This window comes from Lissotriton vulgaris, chromosome 11, assembly GCF_964263255.1.
Source record: "Lissotriton vulgaris chromosome 11, aLisVul1.2, whole genome shotgun sequence".
Taxonomy (NCBI): domain Eukaryota; kingdom Metazoa; phylum Chordata; class Amphibia; order Caudata; family Salamandridae; genus Lissotriton; species Lissotriton vulgaris.
The window spans coordinates 1098072971-1098098205 of record NC_141699.1 but is presented as its reverse complement, the minus strand read 5'-3'; positions in this window follow the sequence as shown (position 1 = coordinate 1098098205).

The following is a 25235-nucleotide window of genomic DNA, read 5'->3' as shown; positions in this document are numbered from 1 at the left end:
TATTTACAGTCCAAGAGCCTTTCCACTTTTTGTCCTGGAATATTATTACTGATATTCAATCCTAAACCAGGTTCCAACCTTCAATTTACCCAATAGGGAATTATAGAAAAATATATATTTGATATATCAATGTAATGACTCACGTAGCTATTGCAGTATTGAATACAATCACCTGATACTTAATTTTATGGCCTGGCTCACAGGTCATCCAGAGAAAGGTCTTCTGTGAAGAAGGGCTCCAAGAAGGCTAAAACATCTTCAAAAGAGAAGTCTTCACACCCTTCAGCTTCAGCGTCGGGCTCGGCGCTGAGAAAAGAACCACCGGTGGGTCATTTATCTTCAAAACGACCGTCGACGGTGGGCTCGCCGTCGAAGAGAAGACCAGGTGCGTCAACGACGTCGAAGAATCCAGCTCCGTCGCTGAAATCCCCTCCGCCGTTGTCAACCAGGCGGCGAACGGCGTCGAGGGAGGTCACTCCTCCGCCGTCGTCAACCGGGCGACGTCTGGCGTCGAGGAATGTGACTCCGCCACCGTCAACCAGGCGACGGTCGGCGTCGAGATCCAGGACCCCTCCGCCGTCGTCAACCCGGCGATGATCGGCGTCGAGGGAGGTCGTTCCTCCACCGTCGTCATCCAGGCGACGACCGGCGTCGAGAAGTGTGACCCCTCCGCCTCCGTCTAAGAAACGAAGTTCGGCGTCGAGGACTAAGACCCCTCCGCCGTCGAAAGCTAAACATCGATCGGCGTCGAGGAGGCAGTCTCCGTCGACGTCTCGTCGACGCTCAGCGTCGAGGGTGACCAATACCCCTCCGCCGTCGTCGCACAGGTATTCGGCGTCGAGAGAGAGGAATCCGTCGACGGCTGGTCATCGCCGTTCGGCGTCGAGGGAGGCTCCGCCGTCGGCTGTTCATCATCGTTCGGCGTCAAGAGTTTGTAGATCCTCGCATCGATCGCCGTCGAAGAATTCGACGTCAAAATTGTTGCTCCCTCCGATTCCCAAGAAGCATTCGGCGTAGAAAGGAAAGGCATTTGACGCCGGAACCCTCGACGTCGAGACATTCTGAAAGAGCTCGATCATCGTTGAGGAACTCTGTAATCATGGTTACAGAGTCAGCTTCTCGCCATTCAATGTCACAGTCTTCTGGATCCTCGACAACATCTTCAAGATCCAGAAGCCTGGTCCACAGATCTCCTGTGCGGTAGCCAGATCCCTCGGCTGCGGAGGTCAGACTTTCACCTAGATGGTACAGGTCATTGGATCATTGGCGAGCGTCAGGGGCTACCAGACGACTACAAGAGTATGTCAGTCCTCAGCACAGATCTCCTCTCCAGAGGCTGGTGAAGGAAGTGGACAGACGCAGTCCTCCCAGGCGCCAGGCAAGCAAATCGCCTGTGAGACGGCCAACCAGATCCTGTTCTCCCAGAAGAGAAGATCCAGTTAGATCTCATTCTCCCAGAAGAGAGGATGCGGTTAGATCTGATTCTCCCAGAAGATTGGACCCGGCGAGATCACGTTCACCCAGAAGGAAAGATCCGGTCAGATCTCGCTCTCCTAGAAGGGAAGAACACCCTAGAAGGTCACGGGAGAGGAGGTACGGTGTGCACCGTAGACGTCGAAGAACTCCGTCTACTTCATCTACCTCTTCTACCAGGTCCTCCAAGAGGAATTACTCTCCTACACTAACGGATAGTCCTGTTTCTAGATTCTCTCCAGTGGATGACATAGACACTTACCTAGATGTCCTACAAAGAGGAGCACAGAAACTGAACATTGAGATGTCTGTCCCCCAGGTGGCTACGACAGTAATTATTGAAACTTTGCACAAAAAAATCTGTCTCTCGCCCGCTGCTGACTTTGGTGCCGGGGATTATGGATCCGGTCAAGGACGTTTTCCTTACCCCAGCAGCCGGTAATCAGACAAAATATCGAAAAAAAAATATCGGAAAGACAAAATATCGAAGTAAAAATATCGAAGGTCAAAAATATAGGTATGCAAAAATATCGGATACAAAAATATCGAAATAGGTGAGTATACAAAAATATCGACAAAAAATATATCGTGTCAAAATATCGTAAAAAAAAAAATATCGTGTAGTAATGGAAATAATCAATAGTATAGGAAAAAGTAAAATAATTGTATAGAAAAAGTATTAAAAAAGCTGTATTATTATAAATAAAACAATTATAAATAAAATATTTAAAAATATATATCTATGTTTAGGAGCGGGTTATTGGGTTTATAGGGGATAGGGTGGGAAGTAATTTATTAATAATTAAATAATATATGTTAATAACAAATACTAAATTATACGTATTAGTTAATTAATTATAATTAATTAGTTAATTAATTAAGCTCATATAGTCTATATTATTAATTAATAATTAATTGATAATTAATAAATATTAATTATGAAATTAAAATTATATATTTTAAACAATATATGTAGATATTTGTTAATTTTGTATTTCTACATTTAGTAAAATAAAATTTTAAAAAATTACATTTTTAGGTTTAGGAGCGGGTTATTGGGTTTATAGGGGATAAGGGTGGGAAGTAATTTATTAATAATTAATTAATATATGTTAATAACAAATACTAAATTATACGTATTATTTAATTATTTATAATTAATTAGTTAATTAATTAAGCTCATATAGTCTATATTATTAATTAATAATTAATTGATAATTAATAAATATTAATTATGAAATTAAATTATATATTTTAAACAATATATGTAGATATTTGTTGATTTTGTATTTCTACATTTAGTAAAATTAAATTTTTAAAAATTACATTTTTAGGTTCAGGAGCGGGTTATTGGGTTTATAGGGGATAAGGGTGGGAAGTAATTTATTAATAATTAAATCATTAATAAATAAATGTTATAAAATATTTCTACATTATACCTAATTGTTAATTAATTTTTATTAATTATAATTAGTTAGTTAATTATTTAAGCTCATATAGTCAATTATATTAATTAATAAATAATTGGTAAATAATTAATATTATTTTAGAAATATTACATATTTACTTAAATAATTCAATGTACATACATGTTTATTTAGTATTTCGAAATTAATGTAAAATTGTTATTTGTAAATTACATTTCTAGGTTTAGGAGCGGGTTATTGTGTTTATAGGGGATAAGGGTGGGAAGTAATTTATTAATAATTACATCATTAATTAATAATTGTACATATTTTTTTGTACATTACACCTAATTGGCAAATAATTAATAATAATTAGTTCAGTAATTAATATTATATAGTCTAATTTATTATTTACTCAATTCTTTGTAATTAATTAATTTTTATTGTTATTAATTGTAATAATGTACTTAATTATTTTTATTTTAAGGGGTATTAGTTGAGTTTTGGGTCAGTTTTCAGTTTGTGGATAAAGGGGTATTTGTTGGGTTCAGGGTCAGTTTTCAGTTTGTGGATAAAGGGGTATTTGTTGGGTTCAGGGTCAGTTTTCAGTTTGTGGATAAAGGGGTATTTGTTGGGTTCAGGGTCAGTTTTCAGTTTGTGGATAAAGGGGTATTTGTTGGGTTCAGGGTCAGTTTTCAGTTTTTGGGTACAGGGCTAATTTTAGGGTTCAGGGTCAGTTTTCAGTTTGTGGATAAAGGGGTATTTGTTGGGTTCAGGGTCAGTTTTCAGTTTGTGGATAAAAGGGTATTTGTTGGGTTCAGGGTCAGTTTTCAGTTTGTGGATAAAGGGGTATTTGTTGGGTTCAGGGTCAGTTTTTAGTTTTTGGGTAAAGGGCTAATTTTAGGGTTCTGGGTCAGTTTTTAGTTTTTGGGTAAAGGGGTATTTGTTGGGTTCAGGGTCAGTTTTCAGTTTGTGGATAAAGGGGTATTTGTTGGGTTCAGGGTCAGTTTTCAGTTTCTGGGTAAAGGGCTAATTTTAGGGTTCAGGGTCAGTTTTCAGTTTCTGGGTAAAGGGCTAATTTTAGGGTTCAGGGTCAGTTTTTAGTTTTTGGGTAAAGGGCTAATTTTAGGGTTCAGGGTCAGTTTTTAGTTTTTAGGTTAAGGTCTATTTTTGGGGTTCTGGGTCAGTGTTCTGTTTTTAGGGTAAAGGAGTATTTGTAGGGTTCAGGGTCAATTTATTGATTTTGGTACCTAGTTCTACAGGATAAAAATATATTTATTTTTCATTTAATCAATTACAGGATTTATTACATATATAACATTACATCAACTTTAATTTACTGTACACTACTGTTGGAATCATCTATTCAAATTAATTAGTGTATAGTACATATTAACATTTTATGTAGAGTGCAGTAGGAATATTAATATTTATGTTATTACTGTGCTACACCTATTGTAATTTAATGTACACTGGATTTTGTATATTATTCATTACATTATTAGAGTCCAACATATACTCACTTGTAATATACAGTTATTTATTTTTTATTACATTGATACTTTTTAGTAAGATAATAAAATACCATATTCAGCATGATTTTATTAACTTTTATTTTATTAACATTTTTACAAATAACATAAATGCATAATAATATATTTTTATTGACATTTCATTCGAAATAAACTTTTATAAACACACTTAATAACAACTATACAGAACCATTATTATTTTTCTTCTTTTTCATATGAAATTAACATTCTTTATTATCTCTTTCACATATTGTTATGTCAGAAAAAAAATGCAAATAACACTAATATTTTTCTGTTAAGCTTTTCTCAGCTTCATTTGTGAAGATCACATTTTAACAATATAAATAAACATTTTTCATTTTTTAAATTTTTTTTACCCTTTTTGTGACAATGTACTTACATTTTTTAACATTGTTAACATAAACATCATTGTTTTCATCATATTAAATTATTATATTCATGTACTTTTTTTCATGATTTCTTTGTAGGAAAAAAAAATAGAATTTTTATATATAACATAAATTAATACTTATTTTTTTACACATTTAGTTCTGTATAGATATTATATTTTACACTTGGGACTATTTTATTCATTTTTGGTGCTTTCTTTTGTAACCGGGTTTTGTCGTTTTGGGTTATTTGGAAGAAGGGCTGATCGCGGTTGGGAGACACTTCACGTCGCTGCAGGTAAGGTTCATTTTATATGTTATATGTGTATTAATATTATGGTTTGAGACTAGTGAGCTTATATTTAGTGCTGTTGGATGTGAGGGAGCTATGTTTCAGATTTTGAAATCACATATTTACGTATGGTATATACACGTCGTGTTAGTTAGTTTACTAATTATTTATAGAGTTCATTTAAGTCTTTTAGGGTATATCGAACATTAAATCATCAATTTTAATATGTTAGTCTGTAATTATTTGTTAAATATTGTGGGTGGGAATGTCTTTTTTCTATGTTTTTTTCCTAGGTGTACGCAACATCGGAAGTTCCGTTTTTTTTCTAAAGGAAGTGTTAGTTTTTCTAATCCAACACTGATTTACAAACACTTCTTTACAGTTTTTCGGGTTTTCCGGAGCGATTCTTTCTTTTTTTCTACTTTTTCGGGTTTTTTATGGTAGTTCGATGGCTAAGGACCGCGTGGAATTCGTAATTGTGGAACAGTTGTATTTTTACATTTTTTTTGGGTTACTTTTGCACTACCTGGATTACTTTGGTGGTAATGGACGTTCTTGGATAGACAACAAAATTGGTAAGTGTTTGCTTTCTATTATTTTTGTGGGTGGGTAATGTCATATTTATTATGGAATTGTTTTTAACTTATTATTTTGTTTTAATGTGTGCATATATTAAAATAATATCGTTATATATTGCATACATTAAATACTTTAGAAGCTCACGTTACATATTTTCACATACTTAGGTGCTACATTTGGTGTTTTATAACAGTTTCGGCTTTATTTACAGTAGTGTTTTGGCTATGATGTTTAGGTATTCTATGCCTTTCGTATTAGGGTAAAGTTTAACCTTCTCTTCCAGGTACTTGTGCATTTGTTTATTTTGCTTGGATGTTTTAGGGACAATTTCGGTAACAGATTGGTCCATTCGGAATTCTTGATAGCTCTGTTCTTTCTGTAGGCATTTTATGAATTTTTCGAGACTAGGTTTGCTTCTGCCAGTTGATTGGACAAATGCATTGTGCCAACCTTCAACGGCATTGTTAGTTTTTGACTCCCCGTTAAGGGTACTATTGTACACATTCCACCAGGGAATGAGGAATTTTGGATTTCTTCTGTGCCCAGATCTGTGGAGTCTGCCTACCCAGGTGTCCTCAAAGTAATCAAGAAAAGGAGTTAATCTAGCTTCGTTTTGTTTATAAAATGGACTGTCTATGATAATATTGTAATGTTCAGCTACATCTGTTGTAGGGACATAGGCAAGTGCTATAAGTTTTTTAATTTGAAAAGCAAATGAAGAATTTGTAGCATATTCAACACTTAGGGTAGTTTTTTGAAGGTGTCGCCATAAACACTGGTTGAAATGATAATAGCACCCTTGAATGGAGGTATGTGGGTGGATCTTTAGAATAGTTGAGAGCATTGCATGCTCAAAATCAAGAATGATTTTGTCCGGAGAGAAATCATTGGTTTTTTGTTTTATGACATTTAATAATTCCATATATGTAGAATTGTTTTTGTTAGGCAATAGTGCATATAACAAAGGGATATTGCAGTTGTGATAGAGGCCATGTATTGTGTATAATTGGAAGAATGGTTTGGGACAGATGTTAAATGTCCCATCCATCATCCAATATTGGCTTTGCTGCAGTTTCACTAAATTCATACTGGTACCAAAAATTATAAGTCTATTCTCATTGCTTTCGTTGTCATAAATTATAAAGGGTTGTTTATTTAAAGTTAGTATTTCGTTAGCACTAAAACTAATATCCTGATATGTTCTAGGACATGGTGTTGAAGAAGTTGTCGCTTTTTTGGTCCGTGCTATAGTTCTTTTTAATGATAGGATGTTTGGCATTTGGGTTGAGGCTGTTTTGGGAATTTTTGGAATGGCTTCTTTTAAAATGACATTAGTTTGCTTTTGGGATCCGGTACTAGCTTCTTTTATACTTTCCATGGCTGTTCTGACTTCTATTTCTGTAATATTAGGTGGATGATTATGTTCCCTAGTATATAGTACTGTAGCTTCTTTTGTTGTTGCTCTGCCATAGCACTTGTTGGAATAATATTTGCAACATTTCCAATTCACTTTCATGCCATATTGTTTTTCCTGTGTGTACGTGTAACCCATGTAGCATAATAATAATTTTCCTTTTTGGCTGGTCACAAATTCGGCTCCTTCGGTCATTTTGTACTTTGTATATCTATAAAATATATATAATAGTTAATGTCAATTTAAATGTGATCAATAATCTATGTTAGTGATAAGTAGGAATGTTTATACTTACGTGTTTTACAATGTACAGCTAAACTTCGGACTTTCTTGCTTCTTTAGTTGAGGATAAATAGTTTAGATGTTGTTGTAGCTGTTCTGAGAAATATGAAAGTAGTATATTATTTATTAATGTTTAGGTAAATTAGCAATTATAAAGCTCATTTTTACTACAAAAATGTGTCTTCATTATTCACATTGTGAAGATACTTACATAATTTTTGTGGTTGGTATTTGGCAGTATAATTCTTTCTTCAGCTTCTGTAGAATACTTTGTAGTGTTATCTTTAAAAAATAAGGAACATATGAGTTACTTTAATCACCATGTTGGTAGGTTTTTTGAAACATGTGGTAAATATGTTATTTAATATACTTACTTAGTTATTTGTTTTACTGTTGTTTAGAATGTGAAGTTCTGTATGTTGTCTGTATATCTATTCACTGTGTTTGCTCTGTAAATAAAGAATATGTCATAGAAAATTATTAAAACAGTTAGAAATGTTAGTATTGTTTTCACACATTTATTGCAGTTGCATAATACTTACTTACTAAAATGTATTTTAGAAATAGTTCTGAGGTCCTTAGTTAATTAGGAGTGCAGTTTTCAGCAGTCGAATCTACAGAGAAAAAAAATATATGTTGAGGAAAACTGTTATTTTTTCTGTGTTTAGATTTTTGAGCACATAATTACACAATGTAACTTAACTTACATAGTTATTCGATTCTGTGTTCCTATGCTTTCTTCACACTTAGTTTGAGAAGAAAATTCAGTTGTTGTAGTATCTAAAAAAATAATAATATGTTATTATTTAGGATGTTAAGTAGTATGAATAGCAAAGAGCCACTGGGTATTTAGCAGGAAAATAATTAGTAGTACTAAATATGCAGTTTCTATTTTATGTACTTACTTATGAGAAAGTATTGTAGAAATAGTTCTGATGTTCTTAGTTCTGTAGTAAAGCAGATTTTAGTAGTATAATCTATAGAGAAAAATAAATATGTGGGAGAAAAATGATTATTTCATTGTGTTTAGATTTATGTGGACATAATGAAACAATGTGCCATTATTTACATATATTTTGGCTTCTGTATTCCTATGCTTTGTTCACAGTTATTTTGAGTAAAATATTCAGTTCTCGTGGTATCTTAAACAAATAGTAGCAGATAATTTATTAGCATGTTAACTGCAATGAATAGCAAAGGGGTACTGGGTATTTAGCAGGTAATTAAGTATTACTAGCAAATGAAGCACTTTCTATTTTATTTACTTACTTAATATAAAGGATTATAGATGTAGTACTGTAGCCTTAGGTCTGTAGTAGTGCAGTTTTCTGTAGCAGAATCTACAGAAAAATAAAAAGATGGTGTGCAAAAGTCATTATTTCAGGGTGTTTAGATTAATGTGCACATAACGAAACAATGTCAAATTACTAACATACTTATCTGAATCTGTATTCCTATCTTTTGTTCACAATTATTTGGAGTACAATTATCAGTAGTGGTAGTATCTAAAAAAAAATTTTTTATATCATTATTTAGAATGTTAAGTAGTATGAATAGCAAAGGGCCACTGGGTATTTAGCAGGTAAGTAAATACAATTAGAAAATAATGTATGATACATTTTATTTACTTACTTAGTAGATGTAATAGTAGGTTTTCAGTCTCGTTCTTCTACTTGTTGTGCAGCAATTCGGATAGAGATGAATCTCCTTCTGTGACTTTTGGCAAGTAGTTTGTGCTTACGTTTTCATTGCTTATTTAGGGGAGTGTCAGTAGTAATTACTTTACTATTGGTTCATTTAAAAAATTAGGCTTGTGATTGGTTAGTTAGTAGATTTGAATTTCTGTTGACATTAATTAGTATTAGAATATAAAATCAAACAATAATTAGAAAAGTATACACAGTACCATAGAATATTTTTATATGTGTAGGTGACATATTTTTAAACCAATATAAAAAAAGATTTGATTTTATAGTGTGTGTATAGTAGAAATGAAAGTGTTGTATGTTATTTTTGATGTGAAAACAAATAAAGCGTTAATTAATTATGTAAAGAAAAGCTTTACAAAAGTCGATATAGTTCATAATCCGATATTTATGTGCACGATATTTTTGATTTCGATATTTTTGTAAATGTCATTACATTTTGCAGATAGCGATATTTTTGTTTTCCGATATAAATGTGGTCGATATCACAGTAAACGATATTTTTGTATATCGATATTAAAAAATCGATATTTGTGTAGATATATAGTTAAGTATAGGATCCCGATATTTTTGACATCGATAATTTTGTTCCGATATTTTTGTACTTCGATATTCTAGTTTTCGATATTTTGTCAGACATTCCCAGCAGCCATCAGAGCGGTGCCGACCCGCATACAGAAGAAGTACAAACCAGCTTCATCTGACCCGGTTTTTGTACAATCTGACCCTCCAGTGGACTCTGTGATAGTGGCAGCTGCAAGGAAGACGCATGCAGTTTCTGCTTCCTCTTCTGCACCATCAGATAAGGACAGCAAATCACAGTTTTGTGAGGTCGCAAAGTGTGCAATTCAGCTGCCTCCACACTGAAGGTCTCGAGTGCGGCCGCACTGTTGGGTAGATACGATAGAGCCTTATGGGACTCAATGGAGTGGTTTAAGTCAAAGCTTCCAAAAGAAGACCAGAAGGACTTCGAAGAAACTATGACAGAAGGATGTCTGGTGGCGAACCAGTTGATAAGCACAGCAGCGGACGGTGCAGTTCTTGCAGCACACTCCTACTCACATGGGGTTTGTGCCAGGAGGTCAGCTTGGTTGCGTCTCACAGGTTTGAAGCCGGATGCTCAACATCGCATCCTAAATCTTCCTTTTTCAGGGTCCTCTCTCTTCGGACAACATGCTGACGAAGAGATGACTTGTATGAAGACAGAGCTGGACACAGTAAAGGCGGTGGGTTTGGAAAAAACAAAAGAGTTCAAACGCTGTTTCAAGACCAGCAAGGGAAGAGGGGATCAACAGAGGGTTCAAACCCCTCAGTGGTCCCAAAATAAGAACCAGGGGAAATCCCAGTTTCGAGGAAAATCCAACAGAGGTAGAGGAGGTCACCAGCAGTCCTCTACCACAACGAGAGGAGGAAAGGCCTGAGCAGTGGCTTCCTCTGGCGCCGTTGCCCACTCCAGTGGGAGGAAGTGCTTCACAACACCTGGCAGAGTGGGTCAGCATCACAAAAGATCGATGGGTGCTGAATATACTGCGCAATGGATACATGCTACGTTTCCGTGTGCTTCCAAAGAACATTCCTCCAAAGAGCACTTGCCCTCACCAGCTCAGCTTGCTCAGGAGAGAGGTGACCATCCTGCTACAAAAAAGAGCTATAGAGGAAGTTCCCCCCTCTCAAAGGGGAAAGGGGGTTTACTCCAGATACTTATTGTCCCCAAAAGAGTTCAGGAGGACAAGTTCAGGCCCATACTCGATCTTCGTCTCTTGAACAAAGTCATTGTCAAAGAAAAGTTCCGCATGTTAGCTCTTCACCAAATATGCCCACATCTTCAAACCGGAGATTGGATGTGTTCGGTGGATCTGCGAGATGCATACTTTCACATTCTGATTGCGCTGAGGTATCGCAAGTACTTAAGGTTTGTTGTAGGAAGCAAACACTACCAGTACAAGGTGCTACCCTTCGGGCTCAAGTCCACACCACGAGTCTTCACTGAATGCATGGCAGTGGTGGCGGCTTTTCTTCACAAAAAGGGACTCTTCATCTATCCGTACCTGGACGGCTGGCTCTTAAAGGGTCCATCTCCGGTACGGGTAGCACACGATCTGCAACTTTGCCTGCACCAGTTGCACAGGCTTGTTCTCCATGTAAACCTGGAGAAGTCAGTCCAGCGGCCGACACAGTCCATCCACTGCCTAGGCTCCGTTCTGGACACAAAATTGGGAAAAGCGTTTCCTTCGGAGGAGAGACTTTTTTCCATGAGACAGAAATGTGGCATTCTGCTAGAGTCTCGGTTTCCAACAGCCCGACAAGTAGCATCCCTGCTGGGTTCCATGGCGTCCAGCATTTTTCTCATCTCAAACGCCAGGCTGAGAATTCGGCCTCTGCATTAGGCTCTCGAAGACCAGTGGGACCAAGCGACAGGGCGTTGGGAAGATCGTATCACTCTTTCCCAAGCAACGAAGGATGCCATCAAATGGTGGACTCGGACGAGGAATGTGCTGGTGGGAGTGCCTTTTCACCAACCTCTTCCATCCCAGTCTATAGTGACGGATGCCTCTCTGCAAGGCTGGGGAGCGCACATGGGTCCACTTCAAATTCAAGGTCAGTGGTCTGCGCAGGAGCAGACATACCACATCAACATGCTGGAACTCAGAGCGGTATTTCTAGCTCTCAAAGCTTTCTTTCCAGCGATCGAGTCAAACTCAGTCCTAGTTCAGACGGACAATACGACCACCATGTTCTATATGAACAAACTAGGAGGCACGCGGTCTCGCCCACTCTCCCGAGAGGCTCAAACCATCTGGCACTGGCTTCTCTCTTGAGGCCTCTCAGTAGTGGCGGTGCACCTTCCAGGCGATTTGAACGTAAAAGCAGACGCACTCAGCAGGCACTTCGAAGATCAGCCAGACTGGGTGCTAAACGACGAAGTGGTAGAAGAGCTTTTTCGTTGCTGGGGTCGTCCAGCCATAGACTTGTTTGCAGACGACGAAAATGCCAAATGCCACGCCTTCGCGTCCAGGTTCCACCGGCCAGGGACGCAGGGGAATGCTCTCCTGATGGATTGGTCGGGAACATTCGCTTACGCGTTTCCTCCCCTGGCTCTGATTCCGAAGGTAGTGTCCAAGCTCCTCAGGGCGGACATGGAGATGATCTTGATAGCTCCGGATTGGCCACGACAGTAGTGGTACCCGTAACTTCTACATCTGTCTGTGTGTCCACACAGACGCCTTCCTTGCAGGCCGGACCTGTTGAGCAAGATGAACGGGAGGATACTGCGTCCCAACCTCCCATCACTGAACCTGACAGCATGGCAACTGAGGTCCTGCAATATGGACATCTGAACTTGCCTCCCGAATGCATGCACATTTTAAAGGAGGCTAAGAGGCCTTCCACGAGAGCGTCCTATGCGTTCAAGTGGAAAAGGTTTTACTTATGGTGTAGGGATCATCACCTGGATCCTACTAAAGGGCAGGATGAGGTAATTCTGCCATACCTCTTTTCCTTGGCAACTTATGGATTGAAATATGCTTCCATCAGAGTGCATCTGTCAGCTATAGTAGCGTACAGGAAATCGCCTAATCAGATTTCTTTATTTCAGGTTCCGGTGGTTAAGGACTTCCTACAGGGGTTGAAAAAAGTCTATCCCCTGTGCGAAATCCTTCTCCTCCTTGGGAATTGAACCTGGTTCTATCCAGGTTAATGTCACCTCCTTTCGAACCTATCCACAAGGCCTCTTTGCAACATCTTTCTTGGAAAGCAGCCTTTTTAGTGGCAATCACATCAGCGCGCAGAGTAAGCGAGATACAAGCGCTCTGTGCGAAGGAACCATATACTGTTTTCCATTACAATAGGGTGGTCCTGAGGGCTCACCCATCCTTCTTGCCTAGGGTGGTTTCTGATTTTCATATAAATCAATCCATCTCCCTCCCTTCTTTTTTTCCAAATCCAGCGACCCCAGCAGAGCGGTCATTGCACTCCTTGGATTTAAAGAGAGTGCTCAAGTTCTATTTGGAAAAAACCAAGGGAATCAGGAAGTCGGATCAGCTGTTCTTGAACTGTGGTTCAATGAGAACGGGCTTTCCAGCGGCCAAGAGGTCCATCTCTAGATGGATTGTCTCCTGCATTAAATTGGCCTACCAGCTTGCAGGCAAGCCTTTATTGGTGTTACCCAAAGCACATTCTACCAGAGGGAAAGCGGCCACAGTGGCCTTCTTGCACGAAATTCCAATGTCAGAAATATGCAAGGCTGCTACCTGGAAATCAGTTCATACCTTTACGAGGCATTACTGTCTAGAATCTGATTCCAGGGCTGATACTCAAGTAGGACAAGCCTCTTTGAGGAATCTGTTTGGGTAGCCTGCAGCCTGTACAAGCTTAGTTGTTACTAGGCTGAGTATGGTTATTACTGTATTGTTACTCCTTTGCCCGCAGGGAGATGAGGTGAGGCTCGCTATTCTATTCTAATGCTTATGACTATTGATGAGGATCCCCTGGAAGAGAAGGATTACTTACTTACCTGTAATCCTAGTTCCCTTCCAGGGTATCCTCATCAAAGTCATAAGCAACCCTCCCGCCTTCCCGGGCAAAGGACATTCTTTAATAAGGAGATATTGTTAACCTATTTGTTACTTGGGTTTTTCAGTCTCTGAAAAGAACAACTGACCTAACTGTCACCCCTGAGGCATGATGGGATACAGGGGGTCATGGGTGCCTTAAAGGCACGGTGTCAGTTTATTGCTATGCAGCTACAGGTTAGCTTTTCAGTCTTTTTAGACTGTGTGTTTGCAATGCAGCCTGGGAGCTGTATATGCTTTCAGTGAGTTATGAGAATTTCTGCTGATTTCTAAGCATTAAAACAGTTTCTAAACAATCTTTGGTGTTGTTTCTCATGTTCTTAATGCATATTATTCATGTATGGTGGAAATTCTTCACAGCATATTTCAGCTCTGATGTTATTTGGCTGCTATTGCATATTTATATATATATATGTTTATATATATATATATATGAGTATATATATGTGGGGCACATATAATATAGTGTTTCCGGGGTCCCGCACATGGGCGGGAATATTCTAATGCTTATGACTTTGATAAGGATACCCCTGGAAGAGAACTAGGATTACAGGTAAGTAACTAATCCTTCTGGCTCTCCAAACATCTATGAGGTTAAAATCTTTAATTATGTTCTTAATCTCCAATCGAGATCTTTGAGGAGGTGTAGATTTGACCCTGGATGTTCGATCCAATTTTTCATCAAAGATAAGATTGAAGTCCCCCCCTAGGATAACAGGCCCAACATACTCCATCAGGCTAGCTTTTAGCTTCAAGAGTGCCCCCGGGGCATCTTGATTGGGGCCATAATAAACTGCACATATGAGGGGAGTATTATGGCAAGATAGTGATGCCACCAACCACCTCCCTGAATGATCAGTATCGAACTTCTCCACCCTGATCCCCGCATTTGCTCTGATCACTATTGACACCCCTCTCGTTCTGCCACTTTGGTCAGAACACAGGATATCCTGAACCCATCCACGTTTACCCAACCCTGACTCACACTCTCGCCTCTCTAGATGGGTCTACTCAAGTAGGCACACATGTGCCCCGGAATTATACAAATATTTGTTAACCCTAGACAATTTCCTCCTGTCTCTCAGGCCGTTAACGTTCCAACTAATGATCTTGATTTTATTAGTCATATTGGCCGTACCAACATATCCTTGAACGAATCATCGCCCAACTCCCATCCGTAACCACTGTGCTTCTTAGTGTGTATATGAGGAATATTTGTTTTCCCTTTTTACCCCCTGCCACCCCACTAACTACCCACCTCCCTTGAGGAACCCCTCCCATACCTTCATTAGCGATCTTGTGAACCTGAGGACCTTGAATTAGTTCCTGCGCAAGGGAAGTTCAAGAAGCTGTCCCTGGCTCAGATGTTGCTATCACTGGAAGCTGCATATCGAATGGTGTCTGTCAATTTGCAGGAGGCATCTTTTCACATACCGATTCTATGATCACAGAGGAAGCGCATATGCTTCATGGAGGGATCCGTGCATTATCAGTTTGCGCTCCAACCGTTCAGCTCAACTGCTGCTCTGCAAGTCTTCACGAAGATGATAGTTGTGGTCACTACCCTTCTCAGAACATCAGTACTTGAACAACTGGCCCTTCGAAGGCCAAGTGTCCAGAGATGGTGTTGCTCCTCCTGCAGTCGCCAGCATCATTGCTGCCCCCACTCCCTCCTCAGAGGATAAGAAATATTCAGGCTATGATTCCAATGTTTCAGAATTCCTGGTCACTTACACAGGCTGGCACATGAGATCCCTCCAGTGGCTCCAACACAGCGGGGGTGCTGCACCCTCCATAGTAATCTTACCGGACACCACAGCAGATTTGCTGTAGTGAAGTGAGGAGGAGAACCTTGTATATTGGATGTCCTTGTATCCTCCACCGGCAGTGACCACAGTAGTAATGGGCGCTTCCACTCTAGGGTGGGGGCATCTGGAGGAACTGGAGATCCAGTGGCCTTTGTCTCCAGAGGAGCAGATGTTACATATCAATCTACTGGAGCTGTGGGCAATCCACCTGGCGCTGAAAGTCTTCCTGCCAACCATTCATAGTCAGTGCAGCCATATCTTGATGAACAACATGACGGCGATGTGGTATGTCAACAAGAAGGAAGGTCTGAAGTCCCATCTTTTCTGTCGAAATGCAAGACAACTCTGGTTCGGAGCAGCAGAAGCACCAGATCTGTTGTCATCTGACTGGTGCTCTGAATGCCAGAAACAACAGCCTGAGACTTCTTCACCTTGCCGATTACAATTGGCGGCCTCACTGAGACGTGGTCTAGAGCTTCTTCGCCCTTTGGGGCACACCTCAGGTGGACCTGTCTGGTTCTTACAGCAATGCCCATTGTCCTGAGTTGTGTCCCAACCAGTATTCATTGCAGGAAGTTTTGTGGGACATATTTCGGTTGAAGTGGACCTCTCTACTTCACTATGCATTTCCTCTAATGCCCTTAAGTCGGCAGATGCTGAGGAAGACGTGGCTAGACAGGGCCCAAGTTATCTTAGTAGCCCTGGACTGGTCGAGCAGGGTATGTATGCAAACCTGGTGCACTTTTCTCAGTGTCCCCCCACCCTTCTTTCCCCACTGGGTAGATTTCTCTCAATCGGAGGCACAGGTACTTGAACCCCCAACATCCTGAGCCTCCAGCTTCATACCTGGAGACTGAGTGTAGACACCAGAATGTGTTTCATCTGCCTTCTGAAAGTAATGGACATTATTTTAAGTTGCCACAGATATTCTACCAAAACAGTGTACTCTGAGAGATGGAGTAGCTTTGTCAAGTAGTGTTCAGTCAATTTGTAGCCCCTTTCAAATGCCCACTTATCAAATGTTTTAGAGTTCACATATTGGCTCAGTAGGGTTGTGCAGTGGGTACGGCAATGGCTACTTATGTGCTATGTCTGCTTTTCTCTGTCTCTCAGACCAACTTTCCACATTCGAGTTTCTAATAGTTATAAGATTTCTGAAGGGTTTCACCAATATGTTTCCCATTAATGTTGCCTCAATGGGATCTAAGTATTGTCCTTATGTTTTTAACTGTGTTCACCCTTTGAACCCTTACAGTCACCAGTTATGATTGCTTACTTTTGAAACAGTCTTTCTGATTGGATGCGACCGAACCCTGTTCAGTCATAAACCTATACCTTGCTATGAGAGCATGCATTATGAACTGAATGCATGCTCTCAGGGGTGCAGTTCATCCCTGCACCCCTGTGGCAGGCACCTCAAGGTGCCTGCCACCAGGTGCAGTGATCAACAGGGGGGCACCATAGGTGCCCCCTAGGCTGCTATTCTGCGGTCTTGCACCCATGGGGGCCCCAAACACAGTTCCTCATTGCCTTTCTGTGTCAGAAATGCCAGCTGATAAAGGCAGTGAGAAACTGCCATCTTAATCCCTCTGCCGGAAAGACCCGGCCGAGGGATTGCTGAAGGCCTTCCGAATGGCTGATGGGCTCTCCAAGCCCGTCATCAGCCATTCAGAACTCCTGTTTGTAGTAATGTCCGACCGACTCCATCAAAATGGGTCGGGCTGAAATTATTACATACAGGAGATTATGATGCAGTAAGGATGGCTCCGCCCGAGGGTCAGAGCCATTCCTTACGGCATCGTAAGAGGGCCCTATGTCTTTTTTTCGCTGGCAAGCTGGTCCTTTGAACGGTAGGTGCTTTCCTGCTAACGGTGGGTATACCCTCTCACTTGGGGCAGTCCATCACTTTACATACCTTTTTGCCACCAGAGCATCCCACCAAGGAGCAGGAGAGGCTACACAGACTGGACCAAAAGAGGGTGGTGACCGTTTATATTTACAGTCCCAAAGAATTCTGGCTGGATGACTTTTCATTGCAAGTTGAAGGGCAAAGCCGTCCAAAAGAGGACATTATCCAGGTGGATAATCTTGTGCATCAAAATATGTTATGTCCTGGCATCTAATGAACCCATAGAGAGCACCAGAGCTCACTGTACCTGGGTGAATTCTTAAACTTCAGCTATGTTGAGAGGAGTCCCTATGGCAGACATCTGCCAAGTGGAACTTGTGCTTCCCTTCATACCTTCGCAAACTACTACTGCTGGATTCAAAGGTGCTGAGGGAAGGACACTTTCACGCTAACTCCAGTCTGGCTCAGGGGATAGTCAAAAGGTGAATAATCTACAGCTAGATCGAAGTATTATTCAAAAGTTTATCATGCGCCTGTAGGGTTGCTTCCCAACACGAGTTAGAGACTCTGCGCTCTGCCAGGGAGAGAAAAGAAAAAGCAAGCACTTGCTTTCTAGAAAATAAGTGAGGATGGGTAATGTGGAGTTGAAAATGAAGTGAGGATGGAGACGTAAAGCAAGTGAGATACAGGCAGGATCCATGACGTGGGCAGATGAAGTGATGTGGAGAGGTGTTGCCCTAACGGCTAGGGCGGTCTACCTCGCATGTGGGGAACTGGGTTCGAGTCTCGGCAATGACGCTGAACATCCTGTGATTCTGTGCAGATCACTTAATCTCCCCGTGCCTAACAAAAGTGAATGCGTGCTTGTGTAACGCAACTGGTGCTATGTAAAGCGCTCTGATCAGCCACGGCCCATATAGGGCGTGCCACCGGCATGCGATGCACGCGCAACAACATTTTTTTATTAATTTTTTTGTTACTTTCCTGAAATCGTCCGTTTCCCGCATTTTACAACCCCCCACCCTGCCCCTCCCCTGCCCCACATCACTGCCCGGTGCCACGCCCTATACGGGCCGTCGCTGGCTCTGATACCCAATTCGGGTCAAGTTTGCGTTATATAAAACTCTGCAAAAAAGAAAAAATGAAGATGGGAAGGGGATATGAAAGGAGGGAAACAAAGGATGGAGACATGAGTGATGGCGGTAAGCAATAATGAAGCCAAGCGAAGTGCGGGAGGTGGGGGTGGCAGGGAAGGGGAAACTAAACAGAAAGATGGTCCAGCAGGGGATTCAGGGGAGGCAGTGAATTAGAGATGAAGGAGGGCAGGGGTGAGGAGCGAGGACTTTGACTACTCGTTGAAGCCCATCATCACATCCTAATGGAACAGTATTGGGACAATGGACCCTTCACAAAGTTCTACTGGCTTGATGGATAGAACCATGAAGGCGTGAAAATCGGAGCCTGGAGGGGGTTTCCTGAAAGTCTACTCTGGGTCTGTATGCCACATGTACAAAAGTCATGGAAATGAAGAGATGATCATGCAATGAATGATAATCGCTAAACTGTGTGAAATAAAACACTAAAAGAACTGGAATACGAAAACTGTGTTGAAACCCTCATTTTGCGCCGAGGGGAAACAGTGTGCCCATAGGGATGGGTCTAGTGACTCACTAGAAACACGTTTATTTTTTAATTATTGACGTCCTGGGACGTTGGACGTCACCTGTAGAGCACCTATAACTTCCAAACATTCAGGAAATCATAACAAACCAGCTGTGCACCTGCCTCCATATACCAGTTTCATTATTCTTTTGTCTCATGAGACAAGTAGCACGCAAACACCACGAAAATGAGTAACTATGACTAAATTTCTAAAAGTACAGAGGCCAGAGCAGACACTTTTGCGTTCAAGGCAGACGAAGCAGATCGAATATACGCTTTAATCAGGGAGGAGTTATCTCAAGAATCTACAAACCGCACCAAGGAACAGAATATAAGACAATTGATATACCTCACAAAAAGACAAATCAATCAGAAACTTCATGCCAGCACTTTAATTAGGTATCACCAAAATCGACGCATACCGCGAGGCCTTAGAATCGCCCTAAAACCCTCTCTCTGCAAAAATTCCAAAAGCTTCCAGGACAAATGGTTTGCGATATTAAACAAGTGCTTGCTGGATCTCATTCTTTTAATTATAGAGGAACTGTCAGGAATACTTGAGGATCTGACCAAAGAGATCTCAGAAGTATCCACAGAACTAGCAAACATGATGACAGAAGATGAACTTAAAAAAACTTTGGATGATATAAGAGAAAGAATGGAGAAGCATACACGAGATATCAATGATCGTAAGGTACGAAAATTTAAAAGGGACACCCTTGATTATAAACTTGGGGAAGTATACACATGGGCCGAAGTGTATGCTCAAAAAAGAAGAAACCGACCATGTACATCAAACACAGAAACGTCATCATCTGGCAGCGATACTTCACACAAAACACAGAGCACAACAAAGTGTCAGGATACCGGACACCTCATAACTAGAGCAACCAACCACAAGCGTCTCAATTGAACCAAGTCCTTTTTTGGATCAGGGCCAAGCCCAAAAAGGAGACCCAGGAGAGGACAAAACAAAGGAAAAGGAAAAAGAACATCCCAACATGAGAAGTACAACAGGGCCAATCAAAGACAAGAAAGGGAAGAAGACACAAGTGCAGAACAACTAGTTCTAAACATCAGTGATTATGATTTGAATTCACATGAGATTGAATTACTACAGAGAGGAACATCATTCGTACCAACCACAGAGACTAATGCCTTAGAGCTAGAAGTCAGTTTTTTTAAACTGATGCGAAAGTTGCGGTTACGCCATTTTTTTGATAATGTACTTCCGAAACAAGACACAGATGAGACAGATCAACTACAAGGATTAAGATCACCTAGCTCTCTTCAGGCGCCGTTCAGCCATAAAACACTAGATTTATTTGAGAAACTGGTGAAGCATGATTTATTGCAAATCAAACATAACACTCGAGGTAAAAAAAATATCACCCAAAAGGATCTAGATACTTTAAGAAAACTGGCCTCTCAAACAGAGATCATTTGTACAAAAGCAGATAAGGGTGGAGCACTAGTTATTATGAACAACACTATGTATGAAGAGAAGGTTATGGAACATATAATGGATGTCAACACATATATGAAACTGGAAGGTAATCATACCATGGAGTATATGAAACATTTGAGATGTATCATTGAGAAAGCTCATGAGATGGGAACGATTAACGACAAGACCAAGAATTTTTTAATCAAATCCAATCCCAAAAGCCCAGTACTACACATGATACCAAAAATACATAAAAATCTCAGGGATCCTCCCCTACGACCCATTGTGTCAACGTGTGGTAGTCTGCACAAACCAATCGGTCAGCTATTGGACAAATATCTTCAGCCGGGAGGAGCCAAGCTAGCGACCGTGATGGCCGCATAGACGCTCAGTTCCGTGAGCCCTCTCACCCCGGGAAAACATCCTGGCAACTATCCTGAGCCGTAACGGCATATTTAAGTAGGCGAAGGAAAACTTTCACTTACCGTTTGCTCCTGCGGCTTCTACGTGCGGCAGACCCAGAGAAATGTCCCCGACTGTTTTGCCGCCCTCGCGGAGCTGGGACCGGGGTGTCGAGTGAGAAGAGCAGCCGGCCGCGACTGCGACAACAGCGGCCATTGGTGGAGGTGAAGAGTCGGCCGGAGGGCGCCGGAGAATTGATGGGCCGATGGCGACAGTGACGACCCAGTCCACCTAGCGGAGTGCCTCGTGGGGATGCGTGGCAAAGCAGGATCGAGGGGAGTGCATGATATTTGGCCCCCTTTCCAGTTTTGTGTTTCGGGCATAATTAAGGACTTCCCCCGGAATCGGCGGGCGGCTCCCGGGGAGCGGCAGAGATTTTGTTTAGCCCTTTGGTGACTCTCCTCTGGGAAGCCTGCCTTGACTTTCTGGGTCCTCACTGTGAATCCTGTTGCGCCCTGTTGTGGGGCCCAGTCCCTGAGGTGAGGTGAAGAAGGACGAGGCCGGATCAGCTAAGATGGCGGCTGGCACCCTCTTACGCAGACCACATCCAGATAGAAAAGTTGCCGTGCGGGTGAGATCAGGGGACTGGCGGCACGAGAAAGAGCCCACGTCCAAAGATATATTGGCTGCTCTAACGACCCTGCATGCGACCCTGATCCGTAATGCCCGGGACCTGGGAAGAAGGATGGCCGCCATTGTTGTCCCGCCGTTCCACACGGGCACAGTTCGATCTCAAGGAAGTGCCGACGTGCCCGCCTCTATGTCAGTGAAGAGTGCTCCAGCGACGCCTAGGTTCATGGAGACGCTGAAAAACCCGGCTCATGAGATCGCCTTGGACAGATCTGTAGTACATGTGAGTGACTCGTTGGGGCACATATCTAATCGGCGGCTGGGGAAGCAACGCCGGTCTATGTCTTGGGCTGCCCCGGCGACGTCTCAGCGCTTGCCGGATGGTGTGACTCTCTCTCCTTGGATGGTGAGACTGTGCTCGGACTTGAGGATGTTTTCGGGGTCGATACACAGACGGATTTCCGCCATACATGTTCGGCTGGGTTTTGGTTGCTGAAGTCCCATGGAGTAATAACACGGCCCAGTCCACCCGGATCACTTGGACCCTCCACGCCGCTCTGTATGCCGATTGATAAGTGGACGTATGTTGGTACTACTGATAGACAAGGCCAGGGGTGATACCGTCTAGAATCCCATGGACTTATTTTTGGCTGACGGTGATTTGGGGGACATTTGGTGGGGATTATATTGATGGTGCGGTCGGTGATTAATGTTTTCCATGGCTATTCTGATCTTGCTTTTAGGATGTTTACTGGGCGCAGGGGTGGGGGGGGGGCCGGGTGGCAAGATCGAGGGCCCTTCTCCACTTTTTTCTTCCTTTTTCTTCTTTTCTTCTTTCTCCTCTTTTTCTATATTTCGGGTCTCTCATTTAGGGCGACAGGCACGCTGCTGGGGGGGGTAGGCCATGGCCTTCTGCAGGGGTGCAGGGTGGGGGGTAGGGGGATGGGGTTTGTTAATTTGTCCTTTATTTGTTTCTATGGCCCTTTAGTCTTTCTTCCTCTTTAGTGTCGTCGTTCTTCATGTTTCCTACAGTATGTTTCGTTTTGACGGGTGGGGTGCAGCTTTGCTACGGAACGGGTTTGTGTTTACATTTATCCTGACTCGTGTACCTTACTCCCAATACTTCAATTGTATTTGCACTATTTGCGGATTTCCTGATTCATGCTTGTTATTGTAGGACCATGTATGACCGTATGGCATTTATTCTTAGTTTTTTCTTTATTGTAAAATGAACCTTCATAATCCTGAATTTCGGCCAGTACGCTTGAATACAAGTCATATCCTGGACACTTGTTAGACCCCGGTTTTCGAGCTGCTATAATTTCCCACATTGATTTGCTGTACTTACGACTTGACTAGCGGCCGGCCGGGGTGGTTGTAGGCCCATGATTGTAATTGCTTGAAGTAATAATAAAGGTTCCCCAAAAATAAAAAATAAAAAAATATCTTCAGCCAACAGTTAGGAATAACCTATGTGAAGGATTCCACCGACTTTTTACTTAAATTGGATGCAATAACCATTGACCCAGAAGAAAATCTAATTTTATGCACAGCAGATGTTCGTTCATTATATACATCAATACCCCACTCTCTAGGCATAGAAGCAGTGGAAAAAGCGCTACTTAACACAGACCTTGAGCTTCCTTTTCAGATGTTCTTAATGGAACTTATGTTGTTTACACAATATCAGAGCTATTTCCGATACAAAGACACTTGGTATCAACAGCTGGTAGGAACAGCTATGGGCAATTCGGCGGCGCCGGTATACGCCAACATTTTTATGGAACACTATGAAGAAACCAATATTTTTGCGAAACCAGAATCGCAAGACAATTTGAAGCTGCTAATAAGGTATATAGATGACATATTCATCATCTGGAAAAACTCCAAAGAGAAGTTACAATCAGCCCTCACAAGTTTCAACAATACGGATGATCGCATACAATTGACATGGGACATTTCAGAAACATCAGTTACTTTTTTAGATGTCAAAGTATCAATCACAGACAAAGGTTTTGAAACTGATATATTCATAAAAAGTACTGACAGAAACAACATGCTACACTTTTCAAGTTTTCATGAACCCAATTTGAAAAAACATCTTCCTTTCTCGCAGATGGCGAGAGTGAAAAGAATAACTTCAGAAAAAGATCAAATGGAACTAAGAATTGAAGTGATGGCCACAAGGTTCAGGAAAAGAGGTTATCCTGAACATATTATTGATGAATCCAAGAAAAGAGTTAATTCTATTGAAAGAAGTGAATTATTAAAAACCATGACTAAAAAGGAACAAACCAGAATGGTAGTAGTTTCCACATTTTCTACATCAAGTGTAAAGTTCAGGAAAATCACTACAAAACATTGGGCGATATTGAACCTGGAACCAGATTTTAACAAATCATTTGAAAATCTTCCATTGTTCGCTTATTCAAGAGCTTGGAATATAGGAGAGATACTGAAACATAAACCAACCAAGACTGAAATATTTAAAGGTACCAGAGCTGTCTTAACTGTGGCAACTGCAACAGTATAATCAAAGGGAATAAAATTAATCACCCAATGAAAGGACATGAAATAAAACTAAGAGTGAATGCCACTTGCGACACAGCAAATGTGATATATGCGTTAAAATGTCCCTGCGGAAAACTCTATATTGGCCAAATTAAGAGACGCATTAAAATCAGACTTGCAGAGCACAGTTCAAATATACTTATGAAAAATATGAAATCTGCAATTGCTGTTCACTTCATGGAAGAGAAACACAATATATCCCAGCTCAAATTCACAATATTGGAGACTGCCAATAAAGTGGAAGGTAGGGATAACACTAAGTATCTCCGACAGAGGGAGAACTACTGGATACAGAAATTATCATCACAGAAACCCCATGGTCTCAATGACCGAATTGAATTATCATGTTACCTAGGAGTATCATGAATGTTCCTTGGCCAACAATGTAGAATCTGAGATATATGTTATTTCTTTATTGTATGTCTTGTTATCCATAACTGTTTGAATGTTCAGATAACATTTTTTACACAGTCCACCACAATTATCTTGTAGCTTCACGGGTTAAGGCAGACAGGAATCATTTTTTCCTAACAGGAAAGGTTCAAGTCCAACCCATAGCTTTTACATTTGATTTACCAAATTTATTTCTTGGTACACCTTAGTTTCACTTAATTTTAGACATGCCAAAATAAGCACAAATTCCTTGACATGCCTCAGGATAGTCTTTGTACCAGACGGATAAAGTCTTAGTGAAGACTGTCATGGTAACGCACAAGTACGATTGGGTGCATAGTCTTTCTTTCAACTCTACCGAATCACGTGATCGGAACTTTTTGAATCAAATGGCGGGTATCAAGAAATGGTGGATATGCTTTGTTGGCGTCATGAGAGGTGGATCTATGCCGAGGTTGTAAAGACGGTTTACCGACGCTACAAATAAGGTTCGTTCGGAGACATGATTACAGTTGATCACAAAGCTGCGGTTTAACTCGAGCTTTTAAAGATTGTGATGGTAACGTTTGGTCATTTATATTTTTCTTTTAGCTCACGCACCGTAAACAGGATATGATGTGGTAGAATCCTGCATGTAAGAGAAGAGCGAACAGCGATATTTTTCATGTTCACTGGGAGTAAGGTTCAAGAGGTGATGCCTTAAAAACATCTCATGATTTCACTTGTACGTCACATAGAGCCCATGTCATCTCCGTTTTTTTAACTACAAGAGGAAGGGTCACTTTAAGCACTTAAAACACCACAGACAGGACACAGCAACACCTATATC